Source organism: Hypanus sabinus, chromosome 8 (assembly GCF_030144855.1).
Source record: "Hypanus sabinus isolate sHypSab1 chromosome 8, sHypSab1.hap1, whole genome shotgun sequence".
In the NCBI taxonomy this organism is placed as follows: domain Eukaryota; kingdom Metazoa; phylum Chordata; class Chondrichthyes; order Myliobatiformes; family Dasyatidae; genus Hypanus; species Hypanus sabinus.
Window position 1 is genome coordinate 35,924,811 of NC_082713.1, and position 14,581 is coordinate 35,939,391.

Below are 14,581 nucleotides of genomic sequence, written 5' to 3' on the forward strand. Positions count from 1 at the left end.
CTATAGAAATAAAATATTTTCCTTATACAAATTCAATAGTCATAAAGCCTTGAAATCACATTTCATTTCAAATAAACACTTTAAAATATGCCTGTTTTATGTGTGGGACCAAGGCATTACATGCTGTGGAATAAACATTCTCTGAGGAACAGAAAATAAGCACCCTCTCTCTACAATATCCCAGCATTGTGGAATGTGAAGATGATAGGAGAATTGATTTGGATATTGGATTGAGTTGGGAAGACCTGCTGGGACTAAAGGAAGGGATAGTGGCCATCTCAAGATGTTAACAGTTGAGGGATTAACTTGAACTTGAGAGCCACCACTAACCAAGAGGACCTAAAGAAGGGACCTACTTAGAAGATTAATTGTTAAGTCCAGAAGCTGCACCCCGTCAAATTGGTCTCTTTGATTAATATTGAAGGAACCCTCAGTACTTTGGTTAAGGCAATTGTTAGGCAAATCCCACTGTGTGCATGGGCATTGCTTGCAGAGCTTGTACAAAATAAATTCATCATGGCACTTTGCTTTGATGTCACAGTGCATGTTCAGCAGCTTGTGGTTCTGTGATCATTTGCTTGGAAAACCTAAAGTAGGTTTCTGAAAGTGCAATACTAATATATTTAGTACTTGACTGCATTTTATGACCATGTTTCTGGATTTTGCATTGCATCACACACAAGAGAATAGCTGTATCCAATGTAAAATGCACTAAGAATCTCATCCAGGGTAATGGTGGACCATGGTAAATTGATTCCAACGCATACTTCAATGTGACTGGCATTTATTTTTTTCAGAATTACTTGTGCATATAATGACATTAGAAATGGCAGAATATACACATTTCCTATTTCCTTCAGTATTGGCAGAAATTGGACCTTTTGTGGACAACCTGTGATCTTTATTGTTCACTTATATGTAAAAACAATACCAAAGTGCAGAATCTGAATAATATTGAAATGAAATCACCCAGTTTTTCAGTTAAATATGATTAGGTTAACAATCTCCTCCAAGAAGATCATAATCTCATTGTAGTTAGGATCCTAGTGTGTCTCAATGACCCAGAGAGCTTTGTTTGCTGGAATCAAGGCTTTATATTTTGGCTTTTGGTAATATCACCCATGCCAAACAGGTCAAAGGCTAAGAGTGGTCCACAGGTCCTCCAGGTTCAAGGGTTCAGCTCAGGCCTAACAACTCTGACTGGCAGAACAAAATTGATATGAAGCAGCAATGAACAATCCTTCTGCATCTGGGTGTGACAGTATTCCTGAATCTTCACCTGGGATTTGAATGACTGACAGTAGTGGAAACCAAGAGGAAGTTCTGAACACCGCCAGAGGTGGAAGACCTTCATTGCTGCCCTAAACGCCAGTGGCGTAGCAGGCAGTAAGTTGGTTAACGATCTATAAAATTCTTGGTGGTGACTATTTCTTCAAGACTAGGTTTGTCTGATACTGATTTCTTTTGTTATTTTTGTTAGGTGTGGTTAACATGGAAATTTACAGAGTGTATTTTTTATTATTATAAATGTTGCTTATAATAACTTTGGTTCTTGCCCACATACATTTTATCCTGCTCAGGATACTGAATGAAATTGAAGCCATTAGTTTATGCTCCATTGAAGAGTCTTAACCTGAAATAGTAGCTGTGTTTCTCTTCCCACAGGTGAGGCTTGATCAGTTGAATATTTCAAGCATTTTCTGTTTTCCCTTTAGATTTCCAGCATCTGACTTTGTTTTTGATTTTCACCATAATTAACAAATCATACCATTCAATTCAACTCAAATTGAGGCCTGTGAAAAAGGCCTTTTTAATCACTATATCCATCACCAGGTTATATGCTGTCATTATCCACCGAAAAACATGTCAAACCAGAGTAAAAGACAATATGTATAAATGTGAACTTGAAAATAAAGATTGCCAGCTTCAACTTTATTTTGTGGTAGAAAAAGCTTTGAAAAGGCTATAGAAAAAAGAAAACAATTTTGACAATTCGACTGGGGAAATTTTAACTGCTGGGCACAGTATAGTGGAGTATACATTTCAAATAAACATTTATACAGTAAGAAGAATCATACACATTTTCTAGCACAATGCAAGGGGGGGTGTTATTATTTATTTGGATTTAGTTTGCCACTCAGGTTAAATGGTAATGCAGATGTAGAACATTTAATTTTACCTCTTTGACCACTGTGATTAAACAAATAAGCATGCAGTTGAAACTGTCTGCGCGATTCATTGGCAAGTACCTTTCTTCTTCCTGTTTCTAACCTTGTATCATCAGGAAGTGAGAGGTAATCTGTAGGTAGTAAACCAACATCAGGTGACAGAAAAAAAGTGCTGCTAGGATCGAGGCACTGACTAGCTCTGTAATGAGAGTAGATGGAATGGGGAAGAGGGGAGAGTATTAACCATTTGGGAGAGCTAGGAGCTGGTTGCCTAATTTATAGTTGGGGAGATGGAGGAGCATTCCTTTCACTCTGTAACAGAGTATAAAAAACAAAACATTTTTCTCAGTGCCACTTCCTTCTTGCCTCTCTTTCCTACTGGGATATTCTGTGAAGAAATGTCGGCTGCATTTTCACTCAGACTTGTTATCAATTTTGGAAAAATGATCTGTATTTCATTAAAGACAAGGTTAATTTTGGGAGGTTGTCCTTCTTATCTAATTGAAAGGAGAGTTCAAAGTATTGATAAAATCATTCTACATTGCAATTTTAACTAAGTTCAAAAATTGGCTATAAAGACCTTTGGCATTAAAACGTTAATTCTCTATATTTTATCTTCACATTTATCAATTTCTGTTTCTAAAGCTAAAGTCCAATCCACTTCTTTTGATGCACCTCAAAATAATGGACATGTCCAATGAAAGGCTTTTCTCTCTTCTTGCAGTTATCTTGGAATCTGCACCTAATAAATGGATGTTAGTTTCAGAGTACTATAGGTGCCTTTTCAATACAAGATCTGAACTTCCATTGTGTTAGGAAGGCAGTTGTTCATTTCTGTGCTTAAACCTTTTCACCTGAAGTTAAAACGAGCACAACCAGCCTCTTTAATCCTATTTTGTTTGAGGAAGATTGAAGCGCTTGGTATGAAGAAGGCTGTTTTGGACCCTGATTGCCCGATGTTGCACACAATTAAGAGGTGAAAGCACTACAGCAGGCAATTGTATCCTGATCTCTTTGCCATCATTTAACATAAACATCTGGCAGTGATGTGCCGAATCAATGAGCACAGTGGATGGTTTGTTGAAAAAGTATCACCTCCATCTTAAAAGCACACGTATCCCTCTGAGCTTGTGCAAATGCAGATTATCAATCCCAAGCATTAGTAGTTGATTGTGGAGGGATCAAAACAAATTGTATTATCTACCTAAAGGTGCCTGTTGACTGATGAGAATGTTTGGCAACTGTCATCAGTAGTCTTATTTTTTATTCTACATCCGATTATAGCAAGATCTACAGTAATTATACATCTAATTGATCTTTCATTTTTAAAATCTTTTTTATTAGTTATTATTAAAGATCAACAAAAATACATTACGGTAATCAAGCCAATATGTCATTATGTACAATGAAGAATTAAATTAGCAAATAACTGATTAAAAAAGCTAAGCAATACATCAATAATAATAAGAAAAAATAGTGTTAAGAATATTTTTTTGAAAAAAAGCAAAAAAAGAACCCCTACTAACTAAGAGAAAAAACCCTACTAACTAAAAAAAATGAAAAAAAAAACATTGGGAGCACAACCCCAGGGCTATACATCATACAAGCTTCCATAGAAGAAAAATATTAACCTGTCAACTCAAATCCATTTAAACAAAAACCGGAAGGAAACCATATTAACTAGCTCAAATTAGATGACTGCAGTGGGCATATGAACCCCACCTTTTCTCTGAATCAAATCAATGATCAAATGTTCGACTTCTGATTTTTTCCAAACTAAGACAGAGCATCACCTGAGAGAACCATTGTATCAAAGTAGGAGCAGAAGCATCTTTCCATTTCAACAAAATAGCCCTTCTGGCCAATAATGTAACAAATGCAATTACATGTTAGTCTGATAAAGAAATACCATGAATATATTGAGGGATTACGCAAAACAAAACTGTCAATTTATTAGGTTGCAAATTAATTTTTAAAACTTCAGAAACTGTAGAGAAAATAGATTTCTAGAAATGTTTCAATACAGAACATGACCAAAACATATGTGTCAATGTGGCTGTCTCAGTTTTACAACTATCACACTGACTATCAACATTAGGAAACATTTTAGACATCTAATTGATAACAATAAAGTCAGGCAGTTTCCATCATTAATGTCCGACCAAGGTTGATATAGCTGCAAGCCAAGATGAAACAATAGGATTTTTAAATTAGTTTTTTATATAATCTAGACTGAGATGAAAGATTACAGAATGAGTTACTCATATTCAGACACTGACATTATTCCAGCCTAAGGAAATATACAGACATGTATTCAGTTAAATTTAATTGTCTTCTCTGAACATAAGAGCTAGAAATTCACAGATAAAAAAACAACTCTGGCTGCACCAATACTGGATTCAGTCCTTCAAACTTTTGGAAGTGTTAACGTCCAAATCAATGTTAAACTAAATTCCATTCATAAGCCTTGCAATAAACTGATTATCTCAGAATTATTTCCCATGACAATTTATCCTAATTTATCCAATATCATTCTATGCATGAGAACTTATTGAAATATTAAACAGGATGGCTTTAGTATCAAAAGACAATCAACAAATTCACTTACACGGGACTGAGAAGAAGTTATTCTACATACTCACTGTAAATAGGCAAGATTCAGAGAGTGATAGTACATTAAAATTTGTGATGACATCAACAGAATTGTTGATGCATTTTTTTTGTATTATGAGATAAAGTAACTTATAGGACAAACTTTAGCAAATATGTATGCAAACTATAAATATGACTGGCCACTTGCATGTATAGAAGCAGACTCCTTCAAATAATCATTGATGCAACCACCTTTGAAATGATCCAGAGTTAAAAAGAACTATACATGTGAATAGACTAAAACATTAAGCTTGTCAAAGGGAATACAAGATTTATATACAAAAGCACAAGAAAATTTTAAAGCAAAGTTGAGTTATGCTGCTCTCTAGTCTTGATCAATGATACCCCACGAAAACTGGGTTCAGTGTAAATTTAGGAATCATCAGAGGAGAGGTGCTTGCCCCTGATACTGCCCTGCTTACTGTATCTGAATTTACACACGAAGAATAGCCATTGAACAATACTAATTATAATGCTTAAAATACCACAATAAGAACTAGCATATTCAGAAAGGGTAAAAATAGAGACTGAAGTGTTCTATCACATATTTTATTTACTATTATGTGTTCATTGGAAAGATGTTTATTGTTTGCTTGTCAGATTTTGAGTGTAGCTTTTCATTGATTCTATTGTTTTTCCTCTGTTCTACTATGAATACCTAGTAATAAATTTACATTAAACTTTCTCATTTCAGACACTACACTTTAAGGAGATGAAGCAGGAGTTTTGAGCATCCTTCCAAGGATGAAATTCTTCAGTTTTATGGCCTGTCTTTTTGATTCATTGTGAAGTAGTGAGGCCAGCATTTACTGCTCATCCCTCATTGTCCTAAGATGTTCAGGCTGAGCTGCTAATGTAATCGAGATTGATGAAGATATCCCCTGTCCACACCAATACTAGGGAGAAAAATCTAGAATGTATGCCTAGTGATGAAATGACAAAATATTTCCAAGATGGGAAAAACTTGGGTTGCTCTCCTTTGAGCAAAAAATGGTGAATGGTATGATTTACAGGCATGCAGAAGATCATGAATAATTTTGATGGAATATAATGGGAAATGATTCCATCAGATGAGAGACTATTGGCCAGTAGAGAGAAAAAAATAAAGTCCTTGGTAAAACAATCAGAGGCGAGTTGAGCAAATGTATTTTATGCAGCACATGTTTATGACTGCAATGCACAGTTCACAAAGTTCAAACAGATTCCTTACCAACTGCGAAAGCAACTTGGATAAATATCTGACGAAGAAAGTATGCAAGGTTAAGGAAACAGGAAAGGACTGAATCTAACTGGCTACCTCTTTCAAAGACATGTACAGCTCAAACGGACTTAACAACTTCCAGTGCAAAATCACACCATAAGTATAACTTGAAACTGCTATGATATTTGCAGTTTTCTTAAAAAATACATGAGAGGAATGATTAAATAATAAAAGCAAACTGTATACTATGATTTGGGCCTTTATGTAAAATTTGTGCTTTTTAAGTTGTCTCATATGTTTAAGTGATGGAGAAATGGAAATACTGACTGCCTATGGTTACAATAAGTTGTGACCTGGAAAGTTCACAGTGAAGTTAGTGATAAAATGCCAGCTCAAGTTTTCCTTCTCAGCTAAATCATAGCCTGTCTTCAACAAATGAATAAAGTAGCCTAAACCATGGTAACATGGGCTGTATATCATGTGTATATCTGACAATGCTTCAGACATTTATCTAAGACATCCCATTAATCATGGAAGAACTTATTCTCAAGAGGTGACTGCAATCTGAAAATAGTGTGGATGGAAATGATTACATTGAAAGTGATTAAAGAGATGATATTACTGGGAAATTGTCAAGGATCTATATTTATCAGTTTATTGAAAGCATTGAAACAAGACAAATGAAATAATCCCATGTATTTAATATTTTGAATTGCACACTCAGGTTGAAATTTGCTTGAAAAGTGATGCAGTTGGTGTCTGTCATCACAACAAAATTCTTTCCTTATGCTGCACAAGGTGAATAAAGGAAGTGTTTTTGTTTCTGTATGTATTTAATGATTTTGGATAATGTTAATTATATTAAACACTGCAGTAAGCAGACAAGTGAGCATCATGGTAGTATAATGGTTTGTGTAACTCTCTTACGGCGGCAGCAACCTGGGTTCAATTCCTGCCGCTTTAACTAAGGAGTCTATATATTTTCCCTGTGATCGTGTCGTTTTCTCCACTTTCCCTCCACATTCTAATGATGACTAGATTTGGTTAATTGGTCACAATGTAGTATTTGAGTTCTGCAGGCTCGTGGGCAGAAGGGACTGTTTCTGTGCTATATCTCTAAACAAACAAACAAATAAATACTTAGATTATTTTAGAGTATAATGCACATTCGGAACATTGAAGTCTAGTTGGCTATGAGCATTGATGATGTATAAAGAGATACTGGGTTGCAAATCCATATTTCCTGAAAACTGGCAACACGGGATGGGGCAGTGAAAGAGGATTTTGATCTGATTGCCTTCATAGACTGAGACATTGAATATAAGAATTGGGATATTGTGTTGCAGTTGAAAAAGCATTATTTTGACTGCACATATATATAGTTCTGGCCATCATACTAGAGTATTTGGTAGCAATGGCACAAAAGAGAGTCACAAGGGTGTTACTTAAAATGGAGGTCTGTAATATAAAGAAATAATGGATAATCTGAGTTTGTTTTCACCAGAATTTCAAAAGCTGTGGCAAACTCACATAAGTTTATAACATTATGAGGGTCATGAAGAGGATAAGATATTCTTTATCTCAGGGCAGCGGAGTCCAGAATTTGAAGTACAGGTTTGTGGTGAAACTGGAGAAATTTAAATGAGATGCAAGGTTTAAGTTTTTCCACATAGATGGTGGTCACTACTTCAAACATGGTGTCAGAGGTGGTGGGACTGACAGGCCCAATTACAACTTTAAAATGTGTTGGACAGATACCTGGTTATCTGTAAAGGGATGCAGACCTGGTGCAATTGAATGGGATGAATGCAGATAGACATCACATAAGTATGGACAGTTAGGGTTCTGTCCACTGTGCACCAATAAAAGATTGTCAAAGTTTTGGTGACATGCCAAATCTATGCTAATTTCTAAGATAGCATAGACGCTGTCATGTCTTCTTTGTGATGGCACTTACATACTGGTCCCAGGATAGATTCTCTGATACGATAAAGCCAAGGAAATTAATGCTACTGACCTAGTCCACCTCTGATTCCCTCATGAAGAATATTACCTTCTGGCTTCTTCCTCCTTTCATCAATAGTCAACTCATAGTTTTCCTGACATTAAGGGAAAGATTTTTGTTGTGGCACCATTCAACCAGATTCTTAATCCCCCTCCTATATGCTGATTCGTCACTACCTATGATACAGCCAACAATAGTGGTGTCATCAGCAAACTTCAGTATGGCATTAGAGCTGTTTCCTAGCAACATAATTATAGGTATAAAGTGAGTGAAGCACAGGGATTAACACACATCCTTATGGTCCTTGTGGTGTGCCAGTGCTGATGATGTGCTTGGAAAGGATATTGTTACTAGTCTGTACTGTGTGGGGTCTCCAATGTTTTAGTTGCAGAGAGAGGTGTGGAGTTTCAGGTCTTGGAGTGAAGCAAGTTGCCGCACTGTATATTTATTTCTTTCTTCTTGCAAAATCTCTCAGGATATTAAATAAAAGGGAAAGAAGGGTCTCATACGATGGAAATAGACATGTAAGACCAATCAAAGTGATTTATTTCTGTCAGTTTTTATTGTATATTTTCCAACTTAATGTTGACATGTTTAGTATTGGAATCCAAAATCTGAAATGTGCTATTGAGATTGGATGTTTTGAGTGGATAGAAATGTGAAGGAGTGTAAACTGGTGCAGTTCAATTTCTTTGCCTAACAATCCATTATGAAACATCCAGATATCAAATCTTAAGACAAACTAAGCACAACTGTAAGCACACACTCCAAGACAGAGAACGGTAAAACATTTAGGTTTTCTTGATTCGAATTAAAAGTTGACCAGTTGACTTCCAAATTTCTTTTTTGTCAAGATCATTGCCTCACAACTCATTGGAAACAAGACACCATCAAAAGTGTTTTCAATAAGGGAAATATAAGAGAAAAAAGATCTTGCTCCTCTAACAATTCTCGTAGAGTTGGCATCTCTATGTACATTATTTAACAAAATCATAGATACATTCATAATAAATCTATTTGTGACTTCTCAACTACACCACAGAAAACTGACAATTTTCCCACAAAGTATGCAAGAGTGGACATATTGCAGCATATAAATTGCAGCAAGATTATATCAGGATATAACTTTCCTGTAAACCATATGTAACAAATGATTGCGACCCAAGTCAAAATCAACTGGTCTTTTGGGAGAGTGGGAAAATTCTCCCTGAGCTACAGGCGATGTCAAGGGATATACTTTGTTCTCTGCTCTTTAACTTTGACTGTTTTTCACAGACACTGCTTATTTTTTTTGGACACACAGTGCAAGATATATTATTGGTTTCATTTTCCCAGCCACATGGAATAGAGTGCAAACCTTGATGGTTGCCATTTTCTTTGTTCCTTGAAAACAGGCAAGTTCTTTCAGAATAGATAGACCAAGTTCTATCCAAAATATTCTATCAAAATCTATTCCAATGAAACAATTAACTATCCATTTCTATAATCTTTGTTTCCAGTATAAGCTTCCGTTAGTTTTATGACAAAGATAATTTTTATTCTAATAGTATTTTGCTTGATTTCATTCACTCGTTGTGGAAATACAAAATCTATATATCTGTCCTTTGCTTACAATTAAATGTCCCAATTATTTCTATACCTTGTGGCTCTCAAAAAAGCAAGATCTCAGGAATGGGAGATGACAGTGACTTTCAATATTGATAAAGTGCCTTTTAGAGATAAAGAACAAATGAAAGGGTTTCAGAACATTCAAGAGTTTGGTGTAGGAGGTCTACACACTGTATATTACAGAGACACTTTGTCCTAACTCCTTCATGCCAGTTACATAGGATCAAGTGAGGCTTATCCTCAGCTTCCAAGGGAAAAATAATATGGACCAGCAGATAGTACATGAAGCAAGTTCATGAGTAGATGAATTTGGCAAGATCCATGTGAATGAGCACCAAATTGGATTTATATAGTTACAATGAAACACAGAAGATACCTATTGAGATGCATATCTTGTACAATGCATGCATTTTTGCCTGATTAAAAAAGCTGACTAACAGTCTGATGCACCATCAATAACTCTCGGAGATGTGAGATGAGATATAGGCTCTTATTGGCTGGAAGAAAGAACAAGCAGCAATTGACCACCACACTACATCCTGGAGACTGAGGGTAGGGCTCAGGCCCCAATCGCCTTTATACCGGGGTCCGTGGGAGGAGCCACGGTCAGTGGGAGGAGCCACAGGAGCAGTCAGCGGGGGAGGGGGGGCGTGTCCAGACAGGTATATGTAGTTCACTACACAGTCATAATCTGAAACAAGGAAACTAGTGTGTGACAACTGCAGTCAGACAAACTACATAGCATCAGAGATAAGAATTTGTTCTGCTCTCAGACAGAAGTTCTAATGTTAGTCTCTATAAAGGGACATTGACCTGAAATGCTTATTTCATTCCAAGGATGCTGAGTGTTTACAGCATTTTCTGTTTTTATTCCAATATTGGATTATCCAGGCTATAATAGAACAATTTCAAGCTTCAATCTACAACCTACACCAAACTCAGCCTAACAAAGAGAATATTATAACACTAATAGGAAGAAAATAAGGTCTGGCAGCAAGATGAAATACCATTCCAACAAAGAAGACATGTATTGATGAATGGAAGAAAGAGTTGACTGTTCAGCCTTTCGAGGCTGCTCCACCATTCAGTGAGATCAGGTCTGATCCAACTTTTGTCAAGTCCAATTTCCTGCAACTTAGTACTTTGATAAAGCAGATAATCGCTGCTTTAAAGCAGTGAGAGAAAGTAAAATTCTTCTATCAGATGATATATTACACAAAGGTCCGATATTTGTCTGCTGTTGTGTGGAATTGAGGATCGTTATACACTCAGTGGTCACCTCCTGCAACCAAAGAAATGGCCACTGAGTGTATGATCATGGTCTTCAGCTTTTGTAGCCCATCCACCAAGATTTGATGTGTTGTGTGTTCAGTCATATTTTTCTGCACACCATGATTGTAATACATGGTTATCTGAGTTACTGTCACCTTCTAGTCAGCTTGAACCAGTCTGGACATTCTCCTCTGACCTACTTCATTACCAACTCCCACAGAAATGCCGCTTACTGGATGTTTTTTGTTTTGTTTTTGCACCATTCTCTGTAAACCCTAGGGACTATGTGTGTGATAATCCCAGAAGATTAGCAGTTTCTGAGATACTAAAACTACCCTGTCTGGCACAACCAATTTTTGAGATCAGTATCTAAAGTAACAAATTATGGATTACCTTCTGAAAAGCTTGGAGTTATAATTCTCTGATTCGGTCTCAAGAAGTTTTGAACTCTCACATGGAGTTCAGTATCAGAGGGGGATTTACCTGTAAAACCAAAAGTTGTGTTGAAGAATATGCCCATTGAATCTTCATAGGGCTTCATTCATTTCAGTGACAATGGCTATCAGAGGAATAGGCAATTATAAAGTAACTTAAATTTGCTTATTAATTGGGTTTACATAAACATTAACCGATTTTATATGTTTAAATGACTTATTTTATTAATTCAGAGTATTAAGTTGATTAATTGTTATCTTTAGAAACGTTCAGTGCATATCAATGCTCCACAGTAATATTTTAATGAATGATTTTGACAGTTATCTAAGCTGGAGTGTGGCAACCTTTGATAGGCTTATCTCTGGACAGAATTTGTTCTGGTTCAATCACAGAATGGATTTTTTACCTGTAAAATTCTATGTTGTGCAGGAGGCCCTCTCGGACTGATGATGGCTTATTAACAGAAAGTACTTACCAGGGTATCTGCACAAAGTAAATTCAGTCTTCTCTTGCACTGATGCCCCTCTGCTACCAAGTCATTCTGGACCATTAAATGCTCATTTAAGCAGGTCATTTCTATCTTTCCAATACAAAGAATCAGCAGATTCCATTATAGTGAACAATAATTTCTGCTGTTTCTGTGGGGATATGTTGAGGGCAAGTGAAATAACTTTTATTCCTCAGAAAGCCAACTATTTGATTATCTAATGTGAAATGTTTAAGCAGCTACTCAGTTGTCTCAGCAAATATAAAAGAATAACCTTACACCTATAATATGCTTTGCCATTCAATATCAGAATGCAACACCAACATTTAATCCTTCTTGCATTAGCTTCTCTCTAGACATCAAAAAAGTAAATCCAGACCAAACTGTTCAAATTAAACATGTGAGCTAATGATATTTAAGAGGATTAGTATTAAATGATTTATCATGACTTTATCTTTTGGATCTTTATCAGATTACAAATAATTAAGTGCTGATTCTCAGCAGGATTTACTTCTGTGGAACACACATCATTGAAGTAGTTCAGAATCAGAATCAGGTTTAATATCACTGGCAAGTACAATGAAATTTGTTGTTTTGCGGCAGCAATGCGTTGCAATTGTATAATATAAAACTCTGCAATGAAAAAAGAGAGCAACAAATGAAATAAAAATAGTGAGGTAGTGTACACTGGCTCATTGTCCATTTGGAAATCCGAAAGTGGAGGGGAAGCCATTGCTTCTCTGTTGTTTGCTTCACTGTTGAATCTCAAACTATAATTCTGCAATTTAGGTAACAACAGATAAAGCATGGTTTACCATGCTATCAAGGCAAATTGGATGCCAGTATTTACTTAATCCTTGGTATCGGATTGTTGCTCTGTCATTAGTACAAGGGCACGGCCAGGGCTATAGATAACGTGAAGATCGTTACAATGGATCCAATAACATTACTTAAACAAAATATGCCATCCAGGACCAAGAATAAATATTGGTTATATTAGCAGAGATATCTGAACAGAATCATTTATCAATATCTACATTTGTAAGTATAGATTAATGCCAGCATTAAAGTAATGGAAAGCTGGATATCTTAAAACCACATTAATTGGAAATCTAGCTTCACTTAAGTGAACTGAATGGGATGCAATCAGTGCACTTGCCCTAGACTCCAGCAAAAAAGTCAGAGCATCGCTCTGTCCACTGCTTGTCACCAAAACAATTTCTTTCTAATAGAGCATGACACCAAATAGTACCTCAGTTTCTCTCTCCTGACCTGCTGTTTCCAAACCACCCTACAGTGCTTCCTGCTTTATTTCAGATGTTCAACATTGATTCTTATTTTTTGCTTTTCAACAGTTGGCAATCACCCAAACTACATTACATTGGTCAATATACATAGAGTGAAAAGCCACTCATATATAAAATGTACACAGAAACATAACAACAAAAATAAACAATGGGTAGATTTAAAAGGATACTCTGTATAATTGGATGTTCATGGAGAAAATTACAAAGCTAATGTGCTTGCTGACTGAAGACAATTCGGGAGGTCATATTTAAAGGAATACAGACTTTAGAACAATTTTGAAGATGCAATTAATTGTAGAGAAAAAGAGGGGCCAATTGTGAAGGAATTGAAATACAATGATAACATTTTTTAAATTGGAAACATTGTTAGATTGGGGCCAATGTAGGACAGTTACCACATAGTGGATGGGTCAATAGGACAAAATTGTGATAATAGTGAGCAGCAGGGCCGTAAGTTCATAATCAGTTTTCGGGGAAATTATTACATCCCCTAATAATTTGAAATGCAGACATGAGCTGGTTTAACTTCATTGAAGTTTATTCATTTAGAGTGTAAATCTGGAATGCAAAAAGGTTAAAATCCAATCTAAATTTAATATTTCCTTCAACTTGTTTGTACCTGTGACAACAAAATTACAGTTTGAGGAAAAGAACATGAACGCATTCAAACAGAAATCTTGATAGCCACTCAATGGCCTACAGGAAATATAAAGCAAACTGACCTGTTACTTACTGTACATCTACATATGACATGGCCTTCAGGATAATGAGGTTTATCTCATGCCACCACATTATTATTCAGTATGTGCAAATTTATTGAAGATAAAGCACCTGAAAATTGGAATTTGTTGCAGAGTAAACAGCTTCCACGATATTAACTCCTTCATGAGTCATGTACAAGGAGCGTTATGGACATGTGCAGTTATGCCTAGTGTGCAGCTTGGGATATTATCCATAACTTTTTCATACATGTATGAGTAGCCCCTATGTATACGGGTTATTCCAGCAGAAGCAGACATTCATTGCTTCCTAAGGCCTGCCTCAGGATGTGCTGCTCCTAATCCAGCAATGATAACTAAATTCACTTACACTCAGTTCCACTTTATGAGGTACCTCCTGTACTAATGTGGTCTTCTGCTGTCCATCCACTTCAAGGTTTGATATGTTTTGTGTTCAAATATACTCTTCAGCACACCACTGTTGGAATGCATGTTTATTTGAATTAATGTCACCTTCCTATCAGTCTGAACCAGTTTGGCCCTTCTCCTCTGACCTCGCTCATTAACAAGGCAGTATTTTTTTCCCCACTGAGCTACTACACACTGAATGTGTTTTTGTTTTTCCATACTATACTCTGTAAACTCCGGAGACTTGTGCATGAAACTCCGAGATCAGCAGTTTCTGAAATACTCAGATCACCCGTCTGGTGCAAACAATTATTCCACA